General features: G+C 43.9%; 1 protein-coding gene across 1 annotated transcript in view; it reads left to right on the forward strand.

Annotated features, from left to right (window-relative positions):
• The window catches only part of LOC124593812 (ras-like protein family member 11B), a 388,002-nt gene that overhangs the window by 320,937 nt on the left and 50,996 nt on the right, over nt 1-16,069 (forward strand). The gene's annotated exons all lie outside the window — the stretch shown is intronic.

Raw genomic sequence — 16,069 nt, forward strand, 5'->3', positions numbered from 1 at the left:
GAAAATTGGCTTTACGCCATGTTTGTGCAATATAAGGCCGATTCTGTCCGTCGCTCTGGAAATGTATGGCAGAAAGGCCGAACCCGACATTTCATTTTCTGAATTCTTACTTCACCGAGTGTTTGGCTCTGTTACACTTCTAATATAATTTGTGGAGTACCCATTGCTCCTTAGAACACTTTCCAGGTGTTGAATTTCGCATGTGAGGTGCTGCGACTAACATATTCGTACTGCTCGCGTTACGAGCGTATCAGTCATACTGCTTTTCTGGCTGGGGTGGTGGTTTGATAGTTTGTGCAGGTATCGGTCCGTGTGTGTCGGCTTTCGATACACGCTATGTGCCAGGTTTCCGTCATCCCCTGTGACCAGCACATCTAGAAATGGTAGTTTTTTGTCCTTTTCTACTTCCATGGTAAATTTTATGTTGGCTTGGAGGCTGCTCAAGTGTCTTAGGAAGTCACGGAGCTGTTCTTCAACATGGCTCCATACGACGAAAGTATCATCTATGTATCTGTACCACACTTTCGGTTTGCAAGTCACAGAGTCCAGTGCCTGTGCTTCGAAATGTTCCATGAAGAAGTTGGCTCTGTTACACTTCTAATATAATTAATGAAGTACCCATTGCTCCTCAGAACACTTTCCATGTGTTGCATTTCGCGTCTGAGATGCTGCGACGGACACAATCGGCCTTATATTGCGCAAACATGGCGTAAAGTCTATTTTCAAATCGACAAGGAAGATCAAAGAATGTCTTAGATCGGCAGAGGATAAAAGGGACCCACTTGCAATGTCACGAATATGCCGCGTACCATGCACATGCGGAAAAGTTTATGTCGAAATAACTGGACGATCAATCAACACCGGGATCAAAGAACATAAGCGCCAGTGCAGGTTGGGGCAGGTGGAGAAATCGGCCGTGGCAGAGCACTCGCTGGGTGAGACAGACCATGTAATAAAATTAACCGGCACGGAAGTCCTGGCTGTAGTGAAGCACTATCACACGCGCTCGTTCAGAGATGCTGTAGAAATACACAAACACTGGAATAGCTTCAACTAGAAAGACGAAAACCTTAAAGTAAACGGATCCTAGCTTCCCGCACTGCAGCGAACGACCGTCGCAGGTAGCAAGAGGAGAACCGCACAGGAAACGACCGCGGAGAAGCCCTCGGACGTTGGTGCGCCAGGTACATATAGTCAGCGGCCGCGAGCTCGGCTCCAGTGCACCACCGGCAATGGAAGGTGAAGCTTTGACAATGACAGCCACTCGTGCTGGCGAAACGTCAGTGCAATCATCAGACGAACGTCGGTCGAAGAACCCGTCACAGAAGTAAATAGACAGTTCGTCATTGGTACGGTGCTTCCATTTATTGTGTTTGAACAGAAATACTAGTTATAAGTTCAGTAAAGGTAGAGTGTTCAGCATACAAATTTCCAGCTGGTTGTGGTTACGCACAGAACGGACGCTGAAATACTGCCAGTCTGTGAATCAAGCCGAAGTCCGTTATACTGCTATGAAAAATCTGGCCAGGGTCAGATACCAAACATATGCCAAGCTCACAGCGCAAATCATCAACGAGACTGCCACCTGGGCATATGTTGTAAGCATGTAGAATGACTACAACACTGGCTGGTTGTCGCTGTGAGGGCAGCTTTATCCTGCTCTGGACACCATGGGACCACGCCATAGACGTGACGTGGTGGAGGAGGAGGTCGTTTCTGCCCCATTGTGGTGAGCGCGCTGCCAGCTGCGTTATGTGGCACCGCCTGTTGTGGCTCTGCCTGAGTCGTTGGCTACAACAAACGATTTTCGTTCTTATTCATCAGTGCTGTATCAGATTTTACCAGAAGAAGAAAATAACGATTGAAACGTAATTTCAACCACTGAAAACGGGATACGACTGAGGCCGAAGCCGGTTAATTAGGAGGAAAAGGAGATAAAGAGACGGTTATTGGTATCGGTCGTTGAAGAAAAATTGTGAAAGAGATGCAAGGAGGAGACGGGTTCATTTTACAGAGTTTCCGTTGGAAACATTTGGCTTTGGCTATGCCATTAATTCAGATTCGCGTATTACTTTACTGTGAGGCACGATCATCAGTTATCACATTTCTTACCATACAGCAATGCTTAGAACCAAACTGAGCCTGTGACGTGATTTTTTTTCGTCCGGTGATTAGACTACCTAACGCCTTCAGTGGCCTGTACGTCCTGTCGACTGACACTAAAAGAAATACAACTTAAGTGTGTTAAGCAGAGCTTTCAACTCGCTGTCAACGTCCAGCTGTTGAAGAGGAACCAGCAGGTCAGTTGGACTATGATGAAAGAAATCGGCCCCCGGAATCATATTGGGATTCGCTTTTAGAGATTTAGGAAGCAACACAGAAAACCAAAGAATGACTGGACGGAGATTAAATTCCACTCCCCCAGAGTAGGATACAGTTTCTCTAAGTCGTCAGTCGTTTCTTCTCTTTGAAAATGTAAGGTTGTTTGCCAATGACTACTATTTCTTAACCTCCCTGCTCGTAGAGTAACTGGCGAAACAAAACAAACAATACGGAATATTAATCACATTTCTCATCACTAGCGACTAATTCCGAAATATATTACGTACAAGGGAACCTCCCCAACGCACCCCCCTCAGATTTAGTTATAAGTTGGCACAGTGGATAGGCCTTGAAAAACTGAACACAGATCAATCGAGAAAACAGGAAGAAGTTGCTTGGAACTACGAAAAAATAAGAAAAATATACAAACTGAGTAGTCCATGTGTAACATCCAGGGTAACGTAAGCCCAGGACCGCCGTGGTCCCGTGGTTAGCGTGAGCAGCTGCGGACCGAAAGGTCCTTGGTTCAAGCCATCCCTCCAGTGAAATGTTTAATTTTTTATTTTCAGTTTATGTGACAAACTCTTACGTTTTCATCACTTTTTGGGAGTGATTATCACATCCACAAGAAAACCAAAATCGGGTAAGGTAAAAGAATCTTTTTACCCATTCGCCAAGTGTACAAGTTAGGTGGGTCGACAACATATTCCTGTCATGTGACGCACATGCCGTCACCTCTGTCATATAGAATATATCCGACGCGTTTTCCTGTGGAGGAATCGGTTGACCTATGACCTTGCGATCAAATGTTTTCGGTTCCCAGTGGAGAGGCACGTTCTTTCGTCTACTAATCGCACGGTTTACCGGTGCGGTCGCAAAACACAGACACTAAACTTATTGCAGTGAACAGAGACGTCAATGAACGAACGGACAGCTCATAACTTTGCGAAAATAAAGAAATTAAACATTTCATTGGAGGGAAGACTTGAACCAAGGACCTCTCGCTCCGCAGCTGCTCACGCTAACCACGGGACCACGGCACTCCTGAGCTCACGTTAGTCTAGATGTTGCCTATCTTACACATGGACTACTCAGTTTGTATATTTTGCTTATTTTTTGGTAGTTCCACACAACTTCTTCCTGTTTTCTTGATTGATCTGTGTTCAGTTTTTCAAGGCCTATCCAGTGTGCCAACTTATATCTAAATCTGAGGGGAGTGCGATGGGGAGGTTTCCTTGTTAGTCTAATTTACGTTATTAACTTCACTGTATCTATAACGTCATTATAAAGGGATTTTGTCACCTGAGGTAAAATGCTTTATCTTTCTCGAATGCACCGATCTCTTTCATTTCATCCTTATAACCTGCACCGATATCCCTTCCTTTCTGGATGTATCCCAAAGCCATGAACATCATGTAGAATATATCTTGTCATCCATTTGTTCGATAGGTCCGAATGTCGCAGTTACTTTATATCTTGCAAATTTGTCTGCCATGTGGTCCAAGGTTTGTAGTCTCCCCAAAAAATAAGACGGTTCATCCGTCTGTTAGGAAGTAATTTCGTCGTGTGACTAAAACAGTTGTCACCAACATTTCTGGGACCATTATCCCTGAAAAAGATTAGATGTCAGCCAGTACGCCAACAGTGTCTGGCACCTAACTTAACGCCTTTTTCAAAAGCAACTTGTACTTTAATTTTTAATTGATTACTTAGTTAGTTACTTGTGCCAAGATCCAATTCACGATAAACATTATGATGCCTAGCGTGTCAACACAATGAACATACAACAGCTATGAAACTTCCTGGCAGATTAAAACTGTGTGCCGGACCGAGACTCGAACTTGAGACCTTTGCCTTTCACGTGAAGTGCTTTACCATCTGAGCTACCCAAGAGCCACTTACGACCCGTCGATTTAGCTTCAATTCCGCCAGTACCTTATAATACTCCTGTCCGCTACTGCTATACCATAACCTCGAAGCTGGAGGCAGTTTGCAAAACATAATTATTTTGTTAGAGTAGTTATGGTATAAAGCAACAGAGCAGTGTTACCCTCTGAGAGGAATTTTATTATGTTGACCGTATTGTACCTAATGGAAGTGGCTTATCGGAAATGAAAGTCAGAATTACGTAAAAATTTGAACAGTAACAAACAAAATTTTGCCTATCTGCACTGTTTAACTGATAAAGAAAACGGTTGCCAGCCTAACTAGGCAACAGAATGATTAACATTCTCGTTCAAGAAAATAGTTATTAGTAACTTTATTAGATAAATACAACCTATACTTTGTCACACGCGAGTTCAGTGAACTCTGACACATACATATGTTTACGGTAAGGTTGAAACTAACAGTTAGAGCAGCACAAACTATTTGCAAAATTATAACATATACCGAAACACACTATTACTTTCAGGGCTTACACAAACTGAATGGGTTTTATAACGTTATTATCACTATTCACTGCTGAATAGTTAATTGGATATACGTTAAGTCTCTCTCAGTTAAATACTTTACTATTTGTAATGAAAGTTAATTGGAATCCACTAACAGATTCCTTCTTGTTGTGGTGTAACAAGACATCTACGCCACACTGAAGTAGCCGAAAGGCACGCGTAATCTTAAGTCGGCTAGATAGAGGTCTGAAACAGGATACTTATTAATGTTATAAAGAAAAGTATGTAGCTACTAGAACACTTAACTTTTATATCTTCATTGGTTTACAACGTTCTTGGTGATACAAGTGAGACTCTATCTTGAGGTACATGCAGTGTTACGATTTAAGCTACCACCTAGCAAGTGTGGTGTCTGGCGGTGACACCACATTCCTCCCCCGCAAATCGGCGAACGGTCGTGTTATAAGGCTTCCGCCCGCCGTGGGGAGGACCCCATGTTGACGTATGCGAAGAGGTGGGGAGCCTAACAACAGGCGAGGCTGTGCCACCCGCACCAGGCCATTCGGTCCGAGGGGAGCTAGGAAACGCCTGAAAACCTAGTCCAGGGTGCACGTCAACATGCGGTGTATGCGCCCGTAAAGAGACAGGAGAGGCCGAAGGGTCGACCTCCATTGCGTCGGGGTACCCGACGCGCGAAGACGCCATGTGGTCCGGAGCGGGCAAGAGTTCCATGGCGGAGGACAGCTGGGCACGGGAAGCGATCGGCGGCGCGTGACCCAGGGAGGCGCTTGGCGGCTGCAGCGAAACGTAGAATGCGGGCGGCGCCGGCGGGAGAACAGGCTGCGGCGGCGGCGGCGGCTGCGGCGGCGCGTCGCCATGGGGCAAAATGGAAGGCATCGTCGGTAACACCTGGGGATGAGGCGAGCCAGTAGATGGGTCCCCAGGGCGCTGACCGGACGGCACCGTCGCTGAAAGCAGACGGGGAGCGGCAGAACCCGTGCGACGACAGAGGTGCAGCTGATTGAGATGCCGACGCACCTCACCAGAGGCCCCCAAAACCAAATACATCGCGCGGCCGAGGCAGCGAAGAATGCGCCCTGTGAGCCAACGCCGTGAACCTCGATAGTTGCGATAAAATACAACGTCGCCTGGAGCAAAAGCAGAAGTCTGCCCTGCACAGGAACCTGATGCGGTGGGTGCAGCAAAGACATCAAGGTTCGATGAGGACGACCGTGGAGCAACTCAGCCGGCGAGCGACCATCTCGGGGCTGAGAGCGATACGAAGACAAAAAGAGCAACAAGGCGTCCTCCCGAGAATGCGACTCTTTCAATTTCAACATCTGTGACTTGAAAGTCCGGACCAATCGTTCAGCGGCACCGTTTGACTGAGGCGAAAACGGCGCGGATGTCAGATGTTTAATACCATTGGCCTGGCAGAATGACTGAAATTCTGCGGACGTGAATTGTGGGCCATTGTCGGAAACAATAGTCTGCGGAAGACCTTCAATGCAAAAGATAGCAGACAACGCTTGGATGGTGGCGGAGGACGTCATGGAAGACATCCGGACAACAAAAGGAAAATTACTGAAGGCATCTACCAGAACCAACCATCGAGGATTCCAGAATGGACCAGCAAAATCGATGTGCAAGCGTTGCCAAGGGGAAGTGGCTTTTGGCCATGCAAACACTTTCCGCAGCGGTGCGGATTGTTGTTCGGCACACGCCATGCAAGAAGAACACATATTCGTAATCGCAGCATCGATTCCGAACCAAGTACAGTGCTGACGAGCAAGTTGTTTCGTTCGCACCATACCCCAATGCCCTTGGTGAAGAAGCCGTAAAACAGAGGACTGTAAAGAACGTGGGACCACGACTCTGGACTGATCATTATCAGAACGCAACAACAAAACACCACGTTGAACAAAAAGTCTCTCCTTATGAGCAAAAAATCGGCGAACCAACGGATCCTCGATCCGAGACTTTGACAAAGGCCATTGCGTAGCAACAAAACGCAAAACGGTAGCAAGGACAGGGTCAGCAGCTGTGGCTGTAGCTACACGACGAAAATCAATCGGAAACGATTCGACCACTTCATTGGTTTCCGCATCAATGAACATGCAAGCAAGTTCGGAAGAATCGAATGCTCTATCCTCAGCAACAGGCAAACGGGACAATGCATCGGCGTTTCCCTGCTTAGCAGTGGACCGATACAAAATATCGTAGCGGTACTGCGAGAGGAAAATAGACCAGCGAATGAATTTCTGCGCTGTACGTGGAGGTACAGGCTTGTTCGGATGAAAAAGCGATGTCAAAGGTTTGTGGTCTGTGACGATAGTGAAGTGACGACCATACAAGAAATCATGAAACTTAGTAACACCAAATATGAGAGCCAAAGCTTCTTTCTCTATCTGGGAATAATTTCTTTGCGCAGACGAGAGCAATGTGGACGCAAAGGCAATAGGGCGATCATGCGAGCCAACTTTGTGCGCAAGCACAGCACCGATCCCGAAATCCGATGAATCTACCATCAACAAAAGGGGTTTCTGGGGATCGAATGGCGTAAAGCAAGTATTAGAAAGCAACGCCGATTTCAACTGGCGAAAGGCGCGTTCACATTCCGTCGTCCAGACGAACGGAACACCCTTACGGCGTAAGCGATGAAGCGGAGCTGAAATGGAAGAGGCATTGCGCAGAAAGCGATGATAATAGTTAATTTTACCCAACACACTCTGTAGCTGCTTCACATTTTGTGGTGAAGGCAAATCTTGTATGGCACGGGTGTGCTCTGGACTTGGATGTATGCTTTGGGCATTGATGACATGTCCCAGGTATGGTAAGTCACGAGCAAAAAACACACATTTGTCCTTCCGCAAGCGAAGACCATGTTGGCGCAATACCTGAAATAATGTTCGTAGGTGTGCGAAATGCTCGTCTGCCGTCTTTCCGGAGATCACAATATCGTCCAGATAGTTCGCAGCAGTAGGGACCGAGGCACAAATAGTTTGTAAATATTGCTGAAACAATGCAGGGGCGGATGCACACCCGAATGGCAGTCTTTTGAAGCGGTACAAACCAAGATGTGTGTTAACCACCAAGACGCGCTGGGATTCGGCATCTACTGGGATTTGCAAGTACGCATCTGCTAGGTCCAACTTGGAAAAGTAATTACCCGGGCACAGTTTATCAAAAAGATCTTCCGGGCGGGGTAAGGGAAAAGTTGCAATCACGAGTTGTGGATTCACTGTTGCCTTGAAGTCCACACAAAGTCTCAGTTTTCCGGAAGGTTTTTTCAAAATTACTAAGGGTGAGGCCCAGAGAGACGCTTGCACACGTTCAATTACACCCTGTGATTCCAAATCGTTTAATGTTCTTGCGACCTCATCACGCAATGCGTGAGGAACATTGCGCGCTCTGAAAAATTTCGGTTGCGCGTTGACTTTCAGTTCCAAATGTGCTTCATAGTTTTTAGCGCAACCTAAGCCCGGGGCAAAAATGTCTGCAAATTCTTCACATAACCGAGCAACACTGTCTGAAGGCACAGTCTGATTCACTGATAGGACCTGATTTACTATAGACATGTTAAACAACTGAAATAAATCTAAGTCAAACAAGTTCACTGCAGTAGAAGAACGAAGAACGTAAAATGACACAAGTTTTGTTTGTCCCTTGTATGTTGCAAGAAGGCTGCACTGTCCTAACACAGGAATTTTCTGTCCTGAATACGTAGTGAGCTTAACATTTGCGGAACGCAACGGAGATTTGCCCAGTTGTTTGTACGTGTCGTGATTGAGCAATGAAACTGCAGCTCCGGTATCGAGCTGGAATGGAATGACCTTGCCATTAAAGTCCAAATCTACAAAAAGTTTATTGTCCTGCTGACGACAAGAGCGACTGTTTTGTGCAATTTGAACAGACACTGGTACAGAATCACTTGCTAATTGACGTGATTTCCGGCGACGTCGACGCACACTTTTTGTGGGACGAACACAGTCACTGTTAGAGAAAGTGGCACTGGGCGGAGTGGAATTAACTACATGAATGTCCATGGGCGAAGGTCCACGAGCCTGAGTGTCCTTGGTTCGATTCTGGCGCGAAGCACAGGGCCTGGAATGATTAAGAGTGTCTGATCTGAGCTTTTTCTGGCAAACACTTTGAACATGTCCTTTCTTATTACAGAAAAAGCAAATAGCTTGGCGTGACGGGCAATTTTCACGCGAATGTCTAGTTGCACACCGCGGGCATGATTTCACTGCATGTGTGTGCTGGCGCGGCACACCTGGTTTAGCGCGAGGTGGCAGCTGCGTTGATGTGCGCGAGGGCAGTTGACCGGGCCGCGCAGCGCGCCCGGCAGGCCGGTTTATGTTACACATGGCTGGCGAAGTTGCAAATGAGTCCTGAGCACAGTCAAGTGTGTCTTGCCTATCCAATATGTCCATCACTTGTTGAAGGGAGGGATTAACTAGTTTCAAAATTTGCTCCCGTATACGAACATCAGAAACGTTCTGTGCAATTGCATCACGTACCATTGTATCTGAATAAGGAAGGCCACAGTCACATTCAAACGCACAATCCCTAGTAAGGCCTTGCAAAGTTGCAACCCACTCCCGATTAGTTTGACCGGCCGTACGTTTTGTACGAAAGAACGTATATCTTTTTGCAACTACATTGACTGTTTCTTTGAAATAGGCGTCCAATGCCGACAAAATTTCATCGTAGGACAGAGTTGCTATGTCACGTCGGGGAAACAATTTCACTATCACACGGTAGGTGGACACACCGACACAAGACAATAAGTGAGGCTGCCGCTCGTTACCTTGAATTCTGTAGGCGGCGAGATGAAATCCAAACTGGCGGGACCACTCAGTCCATGTCTCGTGCGTCGCGTCAAAAGTGCGAAACTGCAGTGCAACTGCATGATGTGGCTGCGGTAGCGGTGAAGCGGCGGCGGCCGCATCGGTTTGCAGCGCATGTTGACCCTGGACGAGCTGTCCAAGGGCATCCAATAACGCCTGCGTCTGCTGATTCTGCAAGCGATAAAATTCGGACAGTACATCTGGCGAAGCCATGACACAAATAAATGTAAGCAATTAGAAAGAACAAGACCCTTTCCATTGTCTCGTCGCCAACTGTTGTGGCGTCACAAGACAGCTACGCCACACTGAAGTAGCCAAAAGGCACGCGTAATCTTAAGTTGGCTAGATAGAGGTCTGAAACAGGATATTTATTAATGTTATAAAGAAAAGTATGTAGCTACTAGAACACTTAACTTTTATATCTTCATTGGTTTACAACGTTCTTGGTGATACAAGTGAGACTCTATCTTGAGGTACATGCAGTGTTACAAATGGCGCCTTGCTAGGTCGTAGCCATGGACTTAGCTGAAGGCTATTCTAACTGTCTGCTCGGCTAATGAGCAATGCATACTAACTATCTGCTCGGCTAATGAGCGATGCTTCGTCCGTGTAGTCGCTAGCAATGTCGTCCGTACAACTGGGGCGAGTGCTATATCGTCTCTCGAGACCTGCCTTGTGGTGGCGCTCGGTCGGCGATCACACAGTGGCGACACGCGGGTCCGACATGTACTAAATGGACCGCGGCCGATTTAAGCTACCACCTAGCAAGTGTGGTGTCTGGCGGTGACACCACACTTCTCACTATCATTTGAATAAAGAAATTATAGTTTTCATAATTAGTGGTCTTTCCACTACTTGTTACCGAGCATTAACACAATAGACAAACTGTGGATCCTGTTATACTATTAATATGCACTTCTAATACACAGGAGAGACAAACACTTAGCAAACATGAGTATATAACGTTTCACAACTGCAGTTTTCCACTTTTACTACAGTGAGAGACAAAATTTACATATATGTAAGACACTGACTCACCTTCTGCGATTTACAACAGGCAGTAATGTGATCACTTACTAAGCAAAACTTTATAAGCCTCAGACTTAAGAACTTTTAATTTGAAGTTAGCGACAACACATTAATAAGCAGTTTTACTAGGAAAATTATTTTCAGCAAGCATCATTAACTTTAACTCACTCTCTTGCCACATTAACTTTAAATTTCTTTTTACTACGTTCAAGAGGCATGAATGAGCAAAACACTGGGCTTTAATGTTCTTTCAGTAAGGACACTCGGAAATCACTTTAGTTCAAACGGAGAGGAACCTGAGAGGTGTTATGATAAGGAGAAAAATCAAGGTAGGTACATAAATTCAGTTATAAATTACCTTATATTTGAGCACACTAACACATCCATTAAGCTGATCCTTCACTGTACATCATTATAGCATTCCGATGCAATGATTGCGCAATGTGGTGGCAACTGCATGTTGGTAGGTGGAATTGCAGGTAGAATTGCTGGACTCTGTCATTTCTTGGTGGCGATGATAGATACAAATTTCAGAATAGTTCCAGCTATTTATCCATCCATCGGAGGCATTGGAAAGTAGCAGAAAAAGCTTCTCTCGGAACCAGCACTATGCAATTTTTGCATGGCAGTTCACAGTTTGGTAGCTCGTCCCCGACTGACTCTTGTTCCACCTTTTCCACCTAGGCCAACCACAATTTGCGCGCTACTCAGTTCCGTTCCCGAGGGGAACCACTACACCTTTTACATACAAACTAACTAAGAACCCTAAGTGAGGATCATCAGTTTACATAACAGCAACTAAATGCATTAAATAAAACAGAACATTTGCACATATTTACATTTCTACAAAAAATTATTCATACAGAAATTACACTTATATATAGTAAGTTTTGTTCCCTCCAAATGGAACAAAGAATTTTAATTGACAAATATACTACACTGCATAGAGTCAAACCACGACATCAAAGTTTTAACAAAGAAAGGAGTATACAATTTAATGTTATCGATTCAATCATTTACACATTTACAGAAGCTCAACAATGTAATATTAAACCAAAGCAAAAAGGCAAAATAAATCTGTACAGCATTAGAGCCATGGTGTTACAACCTCATCTCCTACCTTCCAAACTTCACAGAAGCTCTCCTGCGGACCTTGCAGAACTACCACTCCCAGAAGAAAGCATATTGCGGAGACATGGCTCAGCCACAGCCTGGGAAATGTTTCCAGAATGGAATTTTCACTCTACAGCGGAGTGTGCACCGATATAAAACATCCCAGAAGATTAAAACTGTATGTCGCACCGAGAATCGAACTCGGGACCTTTGCCTTTTGCTTATATACAGCTACAAAAAATAAAAAATAACGTTTTTATAACTGCATACTGGCCATTTAGAGTCTTTCCTTTAAAAATGACTAATTATCTCTATTCATTAAGTCTTCTATAGTATAGAATGAGTTGTTACGGATAAACTTCTTTCATCTACGTTTGAAAACACTTTGGATATCTTTCAGATATGGGTATATTAAGTATCAGAGAGTTTTGTAGCTGCTCTTCATTAAAGGGGAATGCAGATCTTTTTTTTCCTTTTACTGTTGTACTTGTGAGTATCTCTGTTAATCTCAAACTTATATGTGTAATTGATAACATATTTCATAAGTGAATAAATGTTATTTGAGCTTTGGTTAATATCAGCAGCTGCTTAAAAAGGTGCCTGTAAGATATAAATGCGTGAACTCCTCACGTAATTCTAATTATTTTCTTTTGTGCAATGAATATTTTTTGCCTAAACGTGGTGTCACGTCGAATATCGTCCGAATTTTATATCTTCCCTATTTCGTTCATCATCAGTTATTTTGCTCCCCAAATAGCAAAACTCATCTACTACATTTGTTAGTATATTACGTTAATAGAAGGTGGGATATTTTTGACAGTACAGAACTTGATAACCCGGTTTTTTTTTTTTTTTTTTTTTTTTCAAGTTTAAGACTAGCCCATTTGTGAAAAACCATTCAATAATTTTCAAAGAAAGATCACTTACTAATTTCTCTATTCATGTTTCTTTCCTCAGCTTCATAGCAATGTTTGCATAATCTGCCACGCTACTGATTCTGCCCCTTGATTCAAACAGAATGGCAGATCATTAAGGTAAAGCAAGAAGAGTACTGAGGCAATGCTCGAACCGTGTAGGACTCCCATTGTAATTTCTCCCCATGTAGGTGATGTGATGTCTCTCTTTGTATTACTCGAAGTTCCTATGGTATCTTTCTGCGTTTATGTTTCTTAAATAAGAACTAAACCACGCATTTACTAAACTGCACAGCAAATAAAAACTTAATTTCTCTAATAGAATATTATGATAGACACAATCAAATACCTTAGGTAAGCCACAGAAGATCCTAGTCGGTGATATAATTTGAAGATTTTATTATGCGCTCGGTCAGTACGGGTATCCTAATAGCAGCTGACTCAATACGATGGCCCTTTTTATATGCAAACTGTGATTGACTAAGTATCTCTATACTATTCAGATAGGTGACAACCTTCGAGTATGCTATCTTCTAAAAAAATTTATACAATGATGTAAGGAGTGTCATGGGGCGCTAGTTATTGACATCTGTAGAATCACGATTTTTATATAGAGGCCAAACAAGGGCATATTTTAATCTTTCTTGGAAGATACCCTGAGTTAATGACGCATTACGTAAGCTAGTAAGAACATCACATATTATGAGGCCATAAATTTTTAGCATCTTATTGGAAATATTATCCATCCCTAATGAACTTTTGCTTTTTACAGTCAAACAAAAAAAGCTCTCACGTTTTAACAGCTTTTATACTAAAGCAATAAATAATGGCTTGAATAATAACCGCTTGGCTGTTCTTGTAAACGGTTCATTTGACGGCCGCTTTCGTAGCCTACAGGCCACATCACCGTGGTAGATCTGTTACATTAGAAAAGCCGTTGGCTAAAATTGTGGTCAAATCATACTTACAATCAATATGGAGAAATGGAACAAATTACTTACATGTTAAATCAAAACATTAAATTTTCAACATGAACCACACCGCACATTCCTTGTCTATGAATAACTGACGTAATTAGCGAATCGTCAGGGAAGTAGAAAGTATGGGTCAACGGTTCCTTAAGTGTTCCAACCTAATAAAAGACCAATAATAGGCTATAACACACATTCAAATATTAAAAATTAAAAACACCTACCATTAACCTGCAACGAGTGACAGTAGGTCGAATGTAACCGGTTAACCATCAGATCTAAGGTCACAACCCATACAGAGTGCCTAAAAATTAATAAAAAATGTGAGGAGTGTCGACAAGAACAGCCTAGCAATAAAAACAGTATAAAAACGATGGGGAAATTTGTATGCAAATGATACACCGTATTTTACGCTGTATAAGACGCTATGGGCTATAAGACGCACCTTCGTTTTAAGCAATTTTTTCTTATTTTTTTTCGTTTTTATTATTCGATTGCAAAGCCAGGCTAAAAATATTTCTTAGTTTGTAAAATCGAACAGGCATTTAAAATCCCTGAAATCAATCATCTTCTAGTTTTGGATATTTTTCATTCAGTCCCGTATTTGCACATTTAGTATTCCTCATTTTTTTCACATCTTCTTTACCAGCCCGCGAATCGCGAATGGTTTTTTTCTGTTCGTGGGGGGCCGAAATGCGGCTCAACTACTCTGTTTTCATTTTCCTCTGTACATGTTATTACTTTCAGTTTGTAGGCGACTTCATATGAATACCTTTTATTTCTTTCCATTACGAAACTATCTAATAACAAATGTATTTTACTGCTACCGATAACACAAATCACTTTCAATTGAAGTTCACTGGAATCGTATACTGCAATGAGGCATCATAGGCTAGACATTGTTCTGGGTTTTTGATGTTGGGAACCATGGACAGAAAATAATACACTACTGGGCATTAAAATTGCTACACCACGAACATGACGTGCTACATACGCGAAATTTAACCGACAGGAAGAATATGCTGTGATATGCAAATGATTAGCTTTTCAGAGCAATCCCACAAGGTTGGCGCCGCTGGCGACACCTACAACGAGCTTACATGAGGAAAGTTTCCAACCGATTTGTCATACAAAAACAGCAGTTGACCGGCGTTGCCTCGTGAAACGTGGTTGTGATGCCTCGTGTAAGGAGGAGAAATGCGTACCATCAAGTTTCCAACTTTGATAAAGGTCGGATTGTAGCCTATCGCGATTGCTGTTCATCGTATCGCCACATTGCTTCTCGCGTTGGTCGAGATCCAATGATTGTTAGCAGAATATGAAATCGGTGGGTTCAGGAGGGTAACACGGAACGCCGTGCTGGAACCTAACGGTCTCGTATGACTAGCAGTCGAGATGACAGGCATCTTACCCGCATGGCTGTAACGGATCGTGCAGCCACGTCTCGATCCCTGAGTCAACAGATGGGGACGTTTGCAAGACAACAACCATCTGCACGAACAGATCGACGCCGTTTGCAGCAGCATGGACTATTAGCTCGGAGACTGTGGCTGCGGTTACCCTTCACGCTGCATCACAGACACGAGCGCCTGCGATGGTGTACTCAATGGCGAATCTGGGTGCACGAATGGCAAAACGTCATTTTTTCGGATGAATTCAGGTTCTGTTTACAGCATCATGATGGTCACATCCGTGTTTGGTGACATCGCGGTGAACGCACATTGGAAGCGTGTATTCGTCATCGCCATACTGGCGTATCACCCGGCGTGATGGTATGGGGTGCCATTGGTTACACGTCTCGGTCAGCTCTTGTTCGCATTGACGGCACTTTGAACAGTGGACATTAGATTTCAGATGGGTTACGATCCGTGGCTCTACCCTTCATTCGATCCCTGCGAAACTCTACATTTCAGCAGGGTAATGCACGACCGCATGTTGCAGGTCCTGTACGGGCCTTTCAGGATACAGAAAATGTTCGATGCTGCCCTGGCCAGCACATTCTCCAGATCTCTCACTAACTGAAAACGCCTGGTCAATGGTGGCTCGTCAGAATACACCAGTCACTACTCTTGATGAACTGTAGTATCGTGTTGAAGCTGCATGGGCAGCTGTACCTGTACACGCCATCCAAGCTGTGTTTGACTCAATGCCCAGGCGTATCAAGGCCGTTATTACGGTCAGAGGTGGTTGTTCATCCATGCACCAAAATTGCTTGAAAATGTAATCACATGTTAGTTCTAGTATAATATGTTTGTCCAATGAATACCAGTTTATCATCTGCATTTCTTCTTGGTGTAGCAATTTTAATGGCCAGTAATGTACAATTTGACATACAATAATTAACATATGCATTGCCATATGCATTACAAGTAAAAGAAATATAAAGTCTGTAACGCTGCAATATGCCCCTGAGTTTCTAATGTGTATCCAAGTAACAGACGGCTCTGAAGTATTCCGTACCGAACGTGTATCCT

This window comes from Schistocerca americana, chromosome 2 (assembly GCF_021461395.2).
Source record: "Schistocerca americana isolate TAMUIC-IGC-003095 chromosome 2, iqSchAmer2.1, whole genome shotgun sequence".
In the NCBI taxonomy this organism is placed as follows: domain Eukaryota; kingdom Metazoa; phylum Arthropoda; class Insecta; order Orthoptera; family Acrididae; genus Schistocerca; species Schistocerca americana.